The following is a 14,856-nucleotide window of genomic DNA, read 5'->3' as shown; positions in this document are numbered from 1 at the left end:
TATTGGATGACTTATCCATGCTTAACCCAAAGAAGCTTTTTCACAAGGCAACTGGACTTGTTTTTCTTTGAAGATGTTTCGCTTCTCATCCAAAAAGTTTCTTCAGCTCTGACTGGATGGTGGGGAATGAAAAGATTTATGCTCCTTGCAGATAGCTGTTCATTTGCATTCTTTTAATGAATCATTAATGCTACCTGGAGGCTTATCTGTGTCTTCAGGATCACTTGAGTAGTGCAAATGTGTGTGGAGCCTTCTTGGAACTGTTGAAAGGACTGTGTTGTAGACTGGAGATAGATGATGTCATATCGCTCCCTCTCTGTTGAGAGAGGTCTGTTCAATTTTGACACAGATGGCCTCTTTGACCCCTCTTTCAAACCAGTGGTCCTCTCTGTCCAAAATGTCCTCTTTCAACAGAGGGCGAGTGATACGACATCATCTATCTCCAGTCTACAACACAGTCCTTTCAGCAGTTCCAAGAAGACTCCCCACACATTTGCACTATTCAGGTGACCCTGAAGACACAGATAACCCTCCAGGTAGCATTAACAACTCGCTAAAAGAATGCAAATGAACAGCTGTCTGCAAGGAGTATAAATCTTTCTATTCCCCACCATTCAGTCAGAGCTGAAGAAGCTTCTTGGATGAGAAGTGAAACATCTTCAAAGAAAAACAGGAGTCCAGTTGCCTTGTGAAAAAGCATATTTGGGATAACTGATCTGGATGACTGAGGGTCTCCATAGACATATCCATGCTTAAGGGAGCACTAGGGCCAGGGCTGGTGGGGGGAATTCTGGGATTTGAAGTCCACCAATCTTAAACTTGCCAAGGTTGAGAAACACTGCTTTAACAGATGAAGGGGGATGGAATTCAGTAAACAAAACTTTTGAACTATAATCCAACTATAATCCAATAAAAAACCTTTTGAAACCAAGAAAGCCTTAATCAGAAAGGGTTTTATTTCTCTCCTTCATTTAGCAATAATAGTGTTTTTCAGCACTTGGTGTCTGAGGATCAAATCCTGTTTTTCAAACTGTAATATGCATATCTGCTTAAACATGTTGAGGACAATTAAGCCTAAGAGGCTGAGAATTGATTTATCAAGCTGCCTAGTTAACAACAATTTCTTTCTTGCTGCTATTTAAGAACAGAAGAATGGCTGACCTAAAATATTATATTAACAGTTTGCTACTTTTGCTAAAAGATATGACCTTTGAATCCAAAATAATCACTCTGGGAAAGCTCAACAGAGTTGGTCACTGAAACAATATTAACTTGCTGCATGCAAAAACATGTGCAGATATGCGAAATCACACGTTAATTTGACAGATTAGATATTGAGTAGGAATATTTAATAGGTTCTAATGTATCCTCCACTACAAGACATGTTTAGTAATCATCCATTATAGAAAATGTATGGGGGAGAAGATGAGAAAAGTTATGTTAGAAATTACAAATGAGGCTATTCTGCTTTTTAATTTTCCTCTCTGCAAAACTCAGGTGTATTCCAAGAACAGTTAATACCTTCCTTCCTTCCTTCCTTCCTTCCTTCCTTCCTTCCTTCCTTCCTTCCTTCCTTCCTTCCTTCCTTCCTTCCTTCCTTCTTTCCTCCCCCCAGGGGGTGGAATTTCCAAAAAGTTCTGAAGTCTTGACTGTGCTATGGCCACATTCACACAATGTATATCCTGCTGGTCAGAGTTAGTCACAAAACACCCATTTCCCTGAAGTCAAACTTTGAATTTTGCTTCCCTTCACCCCTTCTGCCTCCCGATGAACTCAGCTTACTTTTGTATTTTGATGGTGGGAAGACTTCAAAATAAAATCTTTGGCTGTAGCACTTGCTATTTTGTTTTTTCAAGAATGTCTCTGGGATCTACAAAAAGCTCAGAGGGATTGCCAGAAACAGAGATTATCTTGGTGTTTTATCAGGAAGGCTAAATAACATTTTTAAAAGGGGGGGAGAGGTGATGTGGAAGCAAGAAATTTAGTAGGACTAAAGAAGTACCATCTGATATTGTGATACTAGGAGGTATCATGATGGAGATGCAGATCTTAGTCTTTCTCTCTCTCCCTCTCTCTCTCTCTCTCTGTCACTCACACACACATAAATGCACATTCTTTTTTCTCTTTCAGCAAAAGTTATGCTGCTTCATATTGACGTCTACCCAGTGCCTCCTTTTTTTGCATGATGTTCTTTTGGCAACAGAAGAATCCATAGGCAGAAAATGAATTTATTTATGAGAATACAAAAGCTCTTCACAGCTTGACTCCTACAGACTCCATTTCCCAAATTCTCTAGCCTGCAGGCTAGGGCAAGCAAGTGGATAGAGGGGAGCAAGAAAAATTAACTGAAAATAAAACAACGTATTATTTAATATATTATTATTTTATGTATTATTAAGGTGCTAGAGGAGGCTACTATGTCTTCCTTGGACAGCAAAGGTGACTAACAAGCAAGTACTGGAGTGCATAACACCAGACATATCACTGGAAGGCAAAATCACAAAACTGCGCGTCACGTATTTTGGCCATGTCATGCGGGGGAATCCACTGGAGAAAGCAATTATGTTGGGAAGAGTTAGCGATAAAAGGAAACCAGGCTGCCAAAGAACACGGTGGTGGGGCACCATCAAAGCTTACACCAGCCAGAGCATTTGTTGTTGTTAGTTGCGAAGTCGTGTCTGACCCATCGCGACTCCATGGACAACGTTCCTCCAGGCCTTCTGTCCTCTACCATTTTCTGGAGTCCATTTAAGCTCACGCCTACTGTTTCAGTGACTCCATCCAGCCACCTCATTCTCTGTCATCCCTTTCTTCTATTGCCCTCAATCTTTCCCAGCACTAGGCTCTTCTCCAGTGAGTCCTTCCTTCTCATTAGGTGGCCAAAGTATTTGAGTTTCAACTTCAGGATCTGGCCCTCTAAAGAGCAGTCGGGGTTGATCTCCTCCAGGACTGACTGGTTGGATCGCCTTGCAGTCCAGGGGACTCACAGAAGTCTTCTCCAGCACCAAGTTCAAAGGCCTCAATTCTTTGGTGCTCAGCCTTTCTTACGGTCCAACTTTCACAGCCATACATTGCAACTGGGAAAACCATGGCCTGGACTATACGCACTTTTGTTGGCAGGGTGATGACTCTGCTTTTTAGTATGCTGTCTAGATTTGCCATAGCTTTCCTCCCCAGGAGCAAGTGTCTTTTAATTTCTTGGAGCCCAGGAAAATAAAATCTGTCACTACCTCTATTTCTTCCCCATCTATTTGCCAGGAATTGAGAAGGCTGGATGCCATGATCTTGGTTTTCTTAATGTTGAGTTTCAAGCCAACTTTTGCACTCTCCTTCTTCACCCGCATCAAAAGACTCTTTAGTTCCTTTTCACTTTCTGCCATTAGAGTCGTATCATCTGAATATCTTAGGTAGCCAGAGCATAGAACAACTCAAAGAAGTAGTTCAAGATCAGAAGATGTGGAGAGACCTGGCCCATAGAATTGCCTAGAGTAAGACATGACTGACTAGGTAACATCATCATCATCATTGTCATCATGGTTATCATCCTATTCCTTGAGCATACAGTATTGTGAAGATGGACTCCCCAAATCCTATTTGCCAGAAACAGCCAAACAGTCTTCCTCAACCACTTAGTCTCCATATACAGTGGATTACAGGTCATCTGATTAGCAGGATCAGTTCCCATGCTTCTGTTCATTCCCACTGAGAGTAAAGCAACCAGAACACAAGGGTGCCATCTTAGAAATACCCAATCTATCTGCCGGTGTAGTCTTGTGTCGGGATTGACGTTATTGGGATGGATCCAGATTTGGTCAAGCACAGTAGACTCTCTCTCAAACTCAGTGGGAGGTTCATCGTGACTAAATCTGGCCTCAAACATGCCATTGTACAAAAAAGGTTTTATTCCTACCTATATTTGCTGCTCAAATAGATTTGCAGCCAAACAAAATATGACTCTGTCACTCTCTGATTTTCTGATTCAGATGTAGCAAAATATGGTCAACCTGAAGATTTCCAAATTATTTTATATTGAGAGTTCCCTGCTCGCCCCACCCCACCACATCCAAGTTTATTTGGGGGCCTTGATTTCAGTCAAAATCCAGACTGTGACTGATATGGCTAATTTTCCCCATTGCAGCCCCTGTCCAGAGCCAAACTTTTTCTCTGTCTTTGAAACTTGAAGCCTTGGCTGATCCTTCATGGAGGGTAGTCTTTTGCCCTTATATAGTCAAAGTCATGGGGCTCCTGGAGGTCATATTCAAAATGACAGTGAAAAAATGCAGTTTGGGGCAAGAGATAAAAAACAAACACCCGGGCCTGTTGCCAAGAGCTGTTTGCAGTATCCCATTTATACATGCCTGACAAGAACCATACTCTCCTGCAAGGGAAAATTGGTTTGTATACATCCAAACCTCTCGTTTCTCAACAAAAGGAAATGTTAGGGCATTTGCAAAAGACGTTTTCAAGAGTTGAGGAAACCTGGTTTCCTCAACTCTCAAGGAACAAATCAACAAAAATGATTAGGAGACTGGAGGATAAAACATACGAAGAACGGTTGCAGGAATTGGGTATGTCTAGTTTAATGAAGAGAAGGACCAGGGGGGACATGATAGCAGTGTTCCAATATCTAAGGGACTGCCACAAGGAAGAGGGGGTAAACCTATTCTCCAAAGCACCTGAGGGCAGCACAAGAAGCAATGGATGGGAACTAATCAAGGAGAGAAGCAACCTAGAAATAAGGAGAAATCTCCTGACAGTTAGAACAATTAATCAATGGGATGACTTGCCTCCAGAAATTGAGGGTGCTCCAACACTGGAGGTTTTAAGAAGAGATTGGACAATCATTTGTCTGAAATGGTATAGGGTTTTCTGTTTGAGCAGGGGTCTGGACTAGAAGACTTCCAAGGTCCCTTCCAATTCTGTAATTTTGTTATTCTGATTGATCATGTTCCATGCCTTTCTTCCATTCTGCTTGCTATCAGATTCTTGGTGATCTAGAACAGGGATCCCCAACTCCCGGTCCGTGGATCAGCACAACATGCCAGCAACTGGTCCATGCAAACAAGTGAAACCCCATCTACAGTATGCAGGCAGATCGCAAAATCACGCCTCCTTAGATCCAAGGAAAAACCTTTCTCCATGGAACCAGTCCCTGATGCCCAAAAGGTTGGGGGCTGCTAGAAGATGGAGGCTTTTATATCTTGGGGTTCGCGGCATTGAAGTGACACGCACAACCAGTTTCAACCAAGTTCTTCTTTATTCAATCCAATTCCACTTAACAAGCAACAGGCTCACAGGCCTTTTATAATTTCCCAAACAGCCTATTATAATTCTCCCTTTTTCGCGCCTTGTGCCTGTGCACAAGGCCGGCACCAACCAGTCTGGTCCCGGGCAGCTTTTGGAATGCCCAGGACCATTTGCAACCCTTCTGGGCCTGCTGAGCTGCCTCAACAGACCCAGGACACAACAGAGGCTGTTACAAAGCTAAGCAAAATGTGGCTTTATTAAAAAATTGCTTTGGTTATCGATCAGTCATGGTAAGCCATCATTTATTATTGAAGGCAGAGGGTTCCTCCTTTATTTATTTGTTTGATTGATTTTTATCCTGCCTTGTATGACTTTATGAGTAATTCAGTGCAGCAAACATACATAATACTCTCTCCTCTTTCTATTTTCTCCACAACAACCATCTTGTGAAGTGGGCTGGGCTGAGAGAAGGTGATTGGCCGAAAGTCACCCAGTTGTCTTTCATGCCTAAGGCGGGACTGGAACTCAAAGGCTCCTAGTGATTGGCCCAAACTAACCCAGCCAGTTTACATGTCTAAGGCAAAAACTAGCACTCACAATCTCCTGGTTTCCAGGATAGCACCTTAACCAGTACACCAAACTGGCTTTGTCACTCCCCTCGGATTGCAGCACTTCTTCCACTCTCTTTTGGCATAGAATTTTTGATTTGGAGAGAGGCATAAGTAGAATTTTCTAGGTTTTCACAGATTTGTTCACCCAACTTTAGCCATACTTTAAAGATTTAGTAGTTACATTCAAGGGTGACAGACAAATCCTTCTGGATTTCTGGGCTCACACGGACAAGCTTTAGCCAGGGTGTAGAATAAGATTGGAATAAGATGCTTAATACAGAGAGAGGGGGGGAGGGGAGAGAAAGTGAGTGAGAGAGAGCAGGATGGTACAGTGATTAAAATGTTGGATTAGAAATGGGAAGACCCAGGTTTTAGTCATCTCTTAGGGACAGAAAGCAGTTGGATGATTTGGGTCAAGCTATTCTCTTTCAGAAGTAGATCTGGAGGTCAAAACAAATCTGTCTGCCAACCTGCACTGAACAAATATTGTAGATGACTGCCCATAACCTTCACTAAGAGGTCTTTATCTTGCATTAGATTGGTGTAAGAAAAATATTTTCTCTCTCTCTCTCTAATTCCCTATGGTTCCATTCTGTGTTCCATAATCCAAACTAGTCACCACAAAAGCTTTAAATCTTCATCCATCCCAAACTGTACACTTATAAACAGATTCTGCTCCTTCAGCTGAGTCTGCAAAGCTCATTAGGCAGTTTCCCCAAAGATTGATAATCCTAGGAACTGCAGTTTACACAGCAATGGTGCAAAGTGGACAGCCCTGACCTTCCTATGTTTGGAGTGTGGAGTTGGTGGGATATTCATCATCATCAACAACAACAACAACAACAATAACAACAACAACAATCTATTTTAGTTCATTCACCACCATCTATCTTCCTACCTTCAGGTTCAGAAAGCTCCATTGCTGATTTTTAGCAACAGTAGGCAAAAACGTATATAAGCAATTTGTCCCAGCTGCATTAATGCACCTATTCTTGAATCTGCAGAAAAATATGTTAACATAATATCCATAAATGTGCAACAATTGTCCTCCACCATAATTCAGGGTTTATTATTTTTCAAAAGGCCAGGGGATGTGTATCACCTTGATTTCAGGAGAGAGGGCAATGCAAAATGAAAATACATTGTTTGCCCCTTCACCTCTGACAACAGAGGACTACCAAAAAAAAAAAAAAAAAAATGTAGGAAGGGGAGAATACGCTATTGTGAGTGTAGAGCAGTGTTCTTCAAACTTGGAAGTTTTAAGATGTGTGGACTTCAACTCCCAGAATTCCCTAGCCAACACTTTGGTATAGAGATGATGACTTTGAGAGAACAAAGGGAAAACCTGCTACAAAGGCAAGAATCAGATAAACGAGTCTTGAGCCCAGACAAAATAAGTGGTTTATGAAAATGCTTCAGACAGCTCCCCTCCTCACTTCATATAAAAGAGGGAGGATGGGAATCATATTCAGACTTGTACATTTCTGTTATTATAGCTATTCTAATAAACGAAGTTTTGAGTCTACATGGTGTCAGTTTCTCAATCTGGTCTACCTTATAGGGGTGATATATGCAGCAAATGATTCAGATGGCTCACTTCTGATGTCCTGCAAGGCCCTAGGTGCCAAGATTTACAGAGTTTTATAAGTTAAAACCAGTAGTTTGAATTGCACATAAAAACTGATTGGCAACTGCTGCAGTAAGTAAGCATGACTTGCATGTTTTTCAGTTGGTACTGTTAAGGCTTATGCTTGGAGGATTAAGTGAATTTGTGCAACAAGGAACTTCTGAATGTCTGAACACTTCTGACATTGTAAACTGAATATTGGCATTGCATATATCTCCAGTATAGTGGAGATATATAAACTCATTGTGGGAAGTAAGTCCCCCCAGAGAAGGAAATATTAAAAGGGCAGAATATATTTCCCTAAAGCATTTTAAAAGCAGAAACCAACTCTGCTCCCAGGTCTCTCTGTCCCAAGCAGAAACCAAGTCTGCAGAATTGCAGATGTGTTAATCTTGTCAGAAAGACTGGAGTCAGGAAACTGAGATTAGGAAGAAAGATCCCTAGAATCAACACCAAAAGTATCCCCAGGGAAGCAGGATATGACTCTTGGGACATAATAGGATTAACTCACCACCATCAGAATACCAGAAAGGCACACTCAGACTCAGGTCAAAGTTCATGCCACAGGAACAACTCCAAACAAAAGGCTCCAGAGGGTATAAAAACCCACTTCCTACATGTGCTCGCTCTCTTCTTTCTTCCAGAGCCATCTTTCTGTCTGGCTCTCCATTTTCAATAAACTGCAATCTTCTTGCTAAAGCAGTTGCCATGTTGTTTATTCCCGGCTTGGACTGAACCATGATGAAGACTTTTCCTTCAACAGGACTAAACAATGCCTCTTTTGCCTGCAGCAGTATTTCTCAACCTTGCCAATTTTAAGATATGTGGACTTCAACACCCAGAATTCCCTAGCCAGCCCTGGTTCAAGGGTAGATCTGCATTATACAAGTGTTCATAGCAGAATCATCTGGAGTAGCAGCTACAAATAAAGCTGTGTTCTTCTTAGGGAACTAATTAATGTTCGACCTGAACCATGATGAAGACTTTCCTTCAGCATCATGTTCACTACTGAAGATAAGACTTTTGTCAATTCTGCTCAGTCTGGATACACTGCAGCTGCAATTCTATGAATTGCTAGCTAATATTGCTAACAGAGATATGGCGGGCAGTAGGCTGGGAAACATGGTGAAAGTGAAGCAGTCCAATTTTATGCAAAAATAATGCAAAGAAAGGGAAAAGTAAGGTCACAGTATGTTCCTAGGGGTCAACAGCTAATTTAGATTTTCCCAGGCTGTTTCATTTGCTGATCTGTCTCTACAGAAAAAGAAGTCCAAAATGATGGTGACCAGATGCCTTTCCAGGGCATTGCATTGCACACATAAAGCAATCTGTACCCACTCAGAAATTAACCCATTGTATTTACTCAAGATTTTGCCTAGGATAGTGTATTGTAAGCTACAGTCTTTCCATCATCATCTGAGCTGGAGAACTGGCTTAGAAGTGCATGTGATTGTCTTCCTCTCTCTTAGGAACTGTAATATTTATTAATGTTGGTGACTTTTAAGCCTTGAGAGCAGGAGAAAGAAAGAAAGAAAGAAAGAAAGAAAGAAAGAAAGAAAGGAAGGAAGGAAGGAAGGAAGGAAGGAAGGAAGGAAGGAAGGAAGGAAGGGAGAGAGAGAGAGAGAGAAAGAAAGAAAGAAAGAAAGAAAGAAAGAAAGAAAGAAAGAAAGAAAGAAAGAAAGGCCACAACACATAAGATACTTTTAAATAAGAGGCTGTTTCAGTGACTAATTGTTGTTGAGCTGTAAACATTTAGCCCACTCAAGATGTTCCCAAAAAGACTTGCTCAGCATGATAAAACAGGGCGCAAAGCCAAGGATGAAGTAATGTCATAATTACTTTAGCAACATGCTGGCTGAGCCAGAAGCAAAGCAAAACTCAACGCTGTTTGTATTATAAACTATTGCCCAAGCCAGCAAGTCTCCAGTTCCATCTGCCTTTTGCTTCATCTGCATTGGGGAAAATATGCTGCAGATTATTGTCACCTGTTCCTGCAGAGATGGGAGTTACAACTATAGCTAAAGTATATATACATATATATGGACAGGAAGACCTCCACCCTCTATCCCCACTGGGGGAACAGAAGAACCATTTGTCCCCCTTCATCTTTGCTTGCCAGGGGAAGCTTTTCTCGCATTCTAAACGGCAATGGTTTGGGAAGAGAAAGTTGCTGAGAAGGGCCAAGGGACCAAGCCTTTGCCTCTTCGGATCTGGTTCCCTTTTAAAATCTGCAATAGGAAAACATTTCAGAATGGAATTGGGAGAGACAGCAGTTACAGCCTCATCAAGGAGCCACCAAGAACACTCCCGCCAACACTGATAAGGCAAGCCACTAGTACAGGTAATCCTTGACTTACGGCCACAACTGAGCCCAACACTTCTGTTGTTAAGCGAGACATATGTTAAGTGAATTGTGCCCCACTTTACAATCTTTCTTGCCTCTCAGTTGTTGAGTGAATCACTGCGGTTGATAACCTGGTTGTAAAGTGAATCTGGCATCCCCATTGACTTTGCTTGTCAGAAGATCGCAAAAGGGGATCACATGACCTTGGGACACAGCAACGGTCATAAATATGAACCAGTTGCCAAGCATCTGGATTTTGATCATATAATCACGGGGATGCTGGAAATATAACTGTGAAAAATGGTGGTAAGTCACTTTTTCCAGCGCCGTTGCAACTTTGAAAATGGTCACTAAGCGACCTGTTATAAGTTAAGGACTTATAACAGGACTTATGCCACTATATCAGGGGTGTCAAACTCAATTTCATTGAGGCCACATCAGCATTGCGGTTGCCCTTGGGGGGAGGGGTGGGGGGAGTGGCCTACTGGGTGGGCGTGGATGGAGTAGGTGTGGCCTACTGGGTGGGCATGGCCAGCTCTACATCATTCGCGTCAAGGGTGCCTGTGGGGGCCTGGGTTGGAGTGGGACAGATCTGAGGGTCTCTGGCAGGAAGAGGTGGGACCAGGGCAGAGTCCATCAAGCCAGATATGTGAAGTAGGCGAGGGCCATTTGCTGGCCACTTCCAGGCGATGGTGCATTTTTTCATTCCTCATAAAGGGGGTGGGGTCGATGCACAGGGGCGGTTCCTCGCTGTTTCCAGACAGCCTTGTGGAATGCATTTCAGCATAGATGGCTACCACAAAATTGTACATTGGCTTCCGGCTGGCCTGGGCCAGGGCCAAGGCAACAGGGGCCATTCCCTCACTGTTTCCAGGATGGCTCCGCGGGCCACATAAAACCACTTCACAGGCCCTATCCGGCCCCCGGGCCTTGTGTTTGACATGTCTGCTCTATATAAACAGAGAACAAATTCGACTCCCTTTTGTCACTGATGATGTTTGGTAATGAAACGTCTGCAAGAAAACAACCAAGCTCAGAGAGCACCAAGGACTCCTCATTTCAACCCTGAACTATAAATATTCTCTTCTATGTGTTTGGAAATACATTACATCATATTGCAAATCACATCACATTTGTAAAAGAAGCACGTAAATCACCTTTCACTACCCAAGCACATTTCAAATTTTAGCAGGGACTCCTACCAGGCCTAAAAAACATGGAGTGCGCTAAGACAGAGGAGACCCATTTAAAGGGGTCCCTTTCACTGAATACAGATTACAACTTTCATTTTTAATTTAAGAATATAAACAGTGCCCTGCTGGTAAGACCCCTGGACCATCCAATCCAGCCATCAGTATTCACAGTGGCCAACCACCTACCCCAAAAATCCCACTAGTCTTCCAGCAGCTTCTTTGACTCTCTACCTTGAGGGTCATGCCTGTTTATTCTACTTTGCAGCCAATTGTTCCACATAATTTTCTCTTTCTGATACTTGGCTGATTTCAGCTTTTCTTAGCACTTATTGCTGGATCTGCTTGCTTGCACTGTGTTTATCTAGTTCACCCAACAAACTCATCAATGCATGCTGTGATGAGTAGCTGCGCTTTTCAGCTGGTTTTTGTTTTTTTTTAGAGCCTGATGCCGTTTTGGAACTGAGAAGGAGTGACTGGTTAAAGTTAAACTTACCTGGTTTCCATGTCTAAGGGAGGATCAGACCTTGGCAACTCTCCTTCAAGTCCACATGGGTAACCATTACACCACACTGGTGCTCATATATAGATATATATGAATGACATCAAATTTTCCTGAAAGTAAGGCCTAACCCAAAAATAAACCCTAGCTTGATTGGGGGGCGAATATAAGCCCTACCCCCAAAATAAGCCCTAGTTTTGGGGTAAGGCACACACTTAAAAATCAAGCTAGGACGGGGTGAGGTGTGTGGATCTGCCCCATGGGCTCCGGACCCACTTACCTAGCAACTAGTCCTCTCCTTGCAGGCCCACTTCTTCTGTGGCATCTTCTGCAGCTAGGCCTGTATTTCTCAGTCAGAGGCCTTTCCGAAAGGCCACTGTAATTGAGAACTGAGCTATGAATTCAGTCCATAGCTCGGTTCTGCAAGACCTCTGCAGCCGAGGACCGAGCTATGGATTGAATCCATAGCTTGGTACTCGGCAGCAGAGGCCTTCCGGAAAGGCCTCTGACTGCAAAATGCAGGCGGGAATGCAGCTGCAGAATGAAGTTGCTCCTTCAGCCCCAGAAGAAGTGGACCGGCTGGACAGGTCTGTCGGTGCTGGAGCTGAGCAAGACACCCCCCGAAAATAAATCTGGTGCTTTTTTTGAAGGTAATAATAATAACAATAATAATAATAACAATAACAACAACAACAATAATAATAATACCCGGTCTTATTTTCAGGGAAACACAGTATTATACAGGTAGTCCTTGACTTATGACCACAATCGGGCAAAAAAATTCTGTTGCTAAGCAAGACAGATGTTAAATGAGATTTATGACCTTTCTTGCCATAGTTCTTACAGTTAATCACTGCAGGTTGTTAATGGCTGTTAAGCGAATCTGTTAATCTGTTAATGGTTAATTGTTAATGGTTGTTAAGCGAATCTGATTTTGATTTCCCCCCTGTTGTCAGAGAGTCGCAAAAGGGGATTACATGATCCCGGGATACTGCAACCGTCATAAATACATGCCAGTTGCCAAGCGGTCGAATTTTGATCATGTGACCATGGGGATGCTGCAATGGCTGTAAATGTGGAAAATGTTATAAGTCACTTTTTTCAGTGTTGTATAACTTTGAAGGGTCATTAAATGAATGGTTGTAAATCAAGGACTTCTGGTACTAGTTGCTCTTTTACAAAAACAACTAGATGTCAGTTTTTCTTCCAGCATAGGCAACTGTTTATTGCCATAGATCAGGGGTCCTCAATCTTGGCAACTTTAAGACTCGTGAACTTCAACTCCAGCAAAGCTGGCTGAGGAATTCTGGGAGTTGAAGTCCACAAGTCTTAAAGTTGCCAAGGTTGAGGACCCCTGCCATAGAGCACCCCAATTATATTCTTAATGTATATTCTTTTGGAAAATTTCAAAAACTATGAAGATAGTCCTTATTGTTGTCCTATATTTTCGCAGTTTGCAGTACTTGAATAATTATCTTATTCCCTGCCCCCCACCCTCCCTGGAACACCCCCAAATAGAAAAATACTTGAGAATTTGCCATGAAAAAGATTGACTCTCAGGCAGTTGTTTATTCTAAGAGGATCGTGTATCTTTGTGTGGGTTGGTCTTTGTACAAGTTGCGATGGGTGCCAGAATTGGTCTGGCCCCATGCCTCAGATGTTGCACAGAAGTAACCACAAAATATGTTTCCTCCCAGTCACCAGGATTCGGCATATTCTGCTCTGAATAAAATAACATCAACAGTTTGCAGAGCATCATGGGAATTTGGTGGCATTATTTTTTTAAAAAGCTTGATCTTTCTTTCTTTCTTTCTTTCTTCTTTCTTTCTTTCTTTCTTTCTTTCTTTCTTTCTTTCTTTCTTTCTTTCTTTTCCTTCCTTCTTTCCTTTCCTTTCCCTCCCTCCCTCCCTCCCTCCCTCCCTCCCTCCCTCCCTCCCTTCCTTCCTTCCTTCCTTCCTTCCTTCCTTCCTTTTCCAACTTACAACAGTTCATTTAATGACCATTCAAAGTTACAACGGCACTGAAAAAAGTGACTTATGACCATTTTTCACACTTACAACTGTTGCAGCATCTCCATGGTCACATGATCAAAATTCAGATGTTTGGCAAGTGATTCATATTTATTAAGGTGGCCAACTGTCCTCCTTTAGGGAGGACAGTCCTCCTTTTGTAAGTTCTGTCCTCCCTTGAAAAGTGTCCTCCTACATGTCCTCCTTTTCGACATTTGGAGACTAATCTGCAGGGCTTTTTTTTTTCTCACAGAACGCTCAGAACGGTGTTCTGGCACCTTTTTTTGATGTTTTTTTTTTCAACTTTTGCATGAGGTGTGCTACTCCCACTATTGGCTTTCGAAAGCCAGTAGGAATTGCTGCTGAGCATAACAAAACACCCGGCTGGCAAACTTTGCACATGCAAGTTGTCTGTATTATTGTTGCAATGAATAAAATGTTTCTTTTATTTACGATATTTTTTCTTCAATTTATTTGTGTCCTCCTTTTCATTGTAAAAAAGTTGGTCACCTTATATTTATGACATTTGCAGTGTCCCAGGGTCATGTGATCCCCTTTTGTGGCCTGACAAGCAAAGACAATGGGGAAGCCAGATTCATTTAACAACCAAGTGACTAACTTAATAAATGCATTGATCCACTTAACAACTGTGGCAAGAAAAGTCGTAAAATGGGCCAAACTCACTTAACAAATGTTTCACTTAGCACAGTGGTTCTCAACCTTTTTAATGCTGCAACCCCCAACCGGTCGTAAGTCGAGGACTACTCAACTGGTGCAGCACCATTTGCAGAATGGGACTTTTGGCGGGCTCAGCAGGGCAGAGACAGCCTGGACATTCCTATTGGCTTTTGAAAGCCAATAGAATTAGACTCTATTCAAGAGAGTCTATTCTATTGGCTTTCAAAAGCCAATAGAATAAAAGGAGTAGCACAGCTAAGGAAAAGGGGGAAAAAATGGTGGACTGTGTTGTTTGGTGACCCCCGTGAAATGGTCGTTCAACCCCAAATAGGGTCCCGACCCACAGATTGAGAACCACTGACTTAGCAACATAAATTTTAGGTTCAATTGTAGTCCTAACTTGAGGACTACCTGTAATATACTATAAGTGAAGTTATATACATATATATATATATATATATATATATATATATATATATATGTATAAAATTAACTTAAAAATTGAGGAACGTAGTCTCCTGGGTGTATACATATTCAAAAGATAAAAAAGAGCACCAGGAGGTAAAACAATTAAATGTTTAATAAATAGATAACCTAGCTTTCGATGGCTGTATTGCTGCCATCATCGTCAGGGTGTAGAGGAGCAAT

Source organism: Crotalus tigris, unplaced genomic scaffold (assembly GCF_016545835.1).
Source record: "Crotalus tigris isolate CLP2741 ecotype Arizona unplaced genomic scaffold, ASM1654583v1 scf7180000018224.911827, whole genome shotgun sequence".
In the NCBI taxonomy this organism is placed as follows: Eukaryota; Metazoa; Chordata; class Lepidosauria; order Squamata; family Viperidae; genus Crotalus; species Crotalus tigris.
This window is presented reverse-complemented; position numbering follows the sequence as displayed.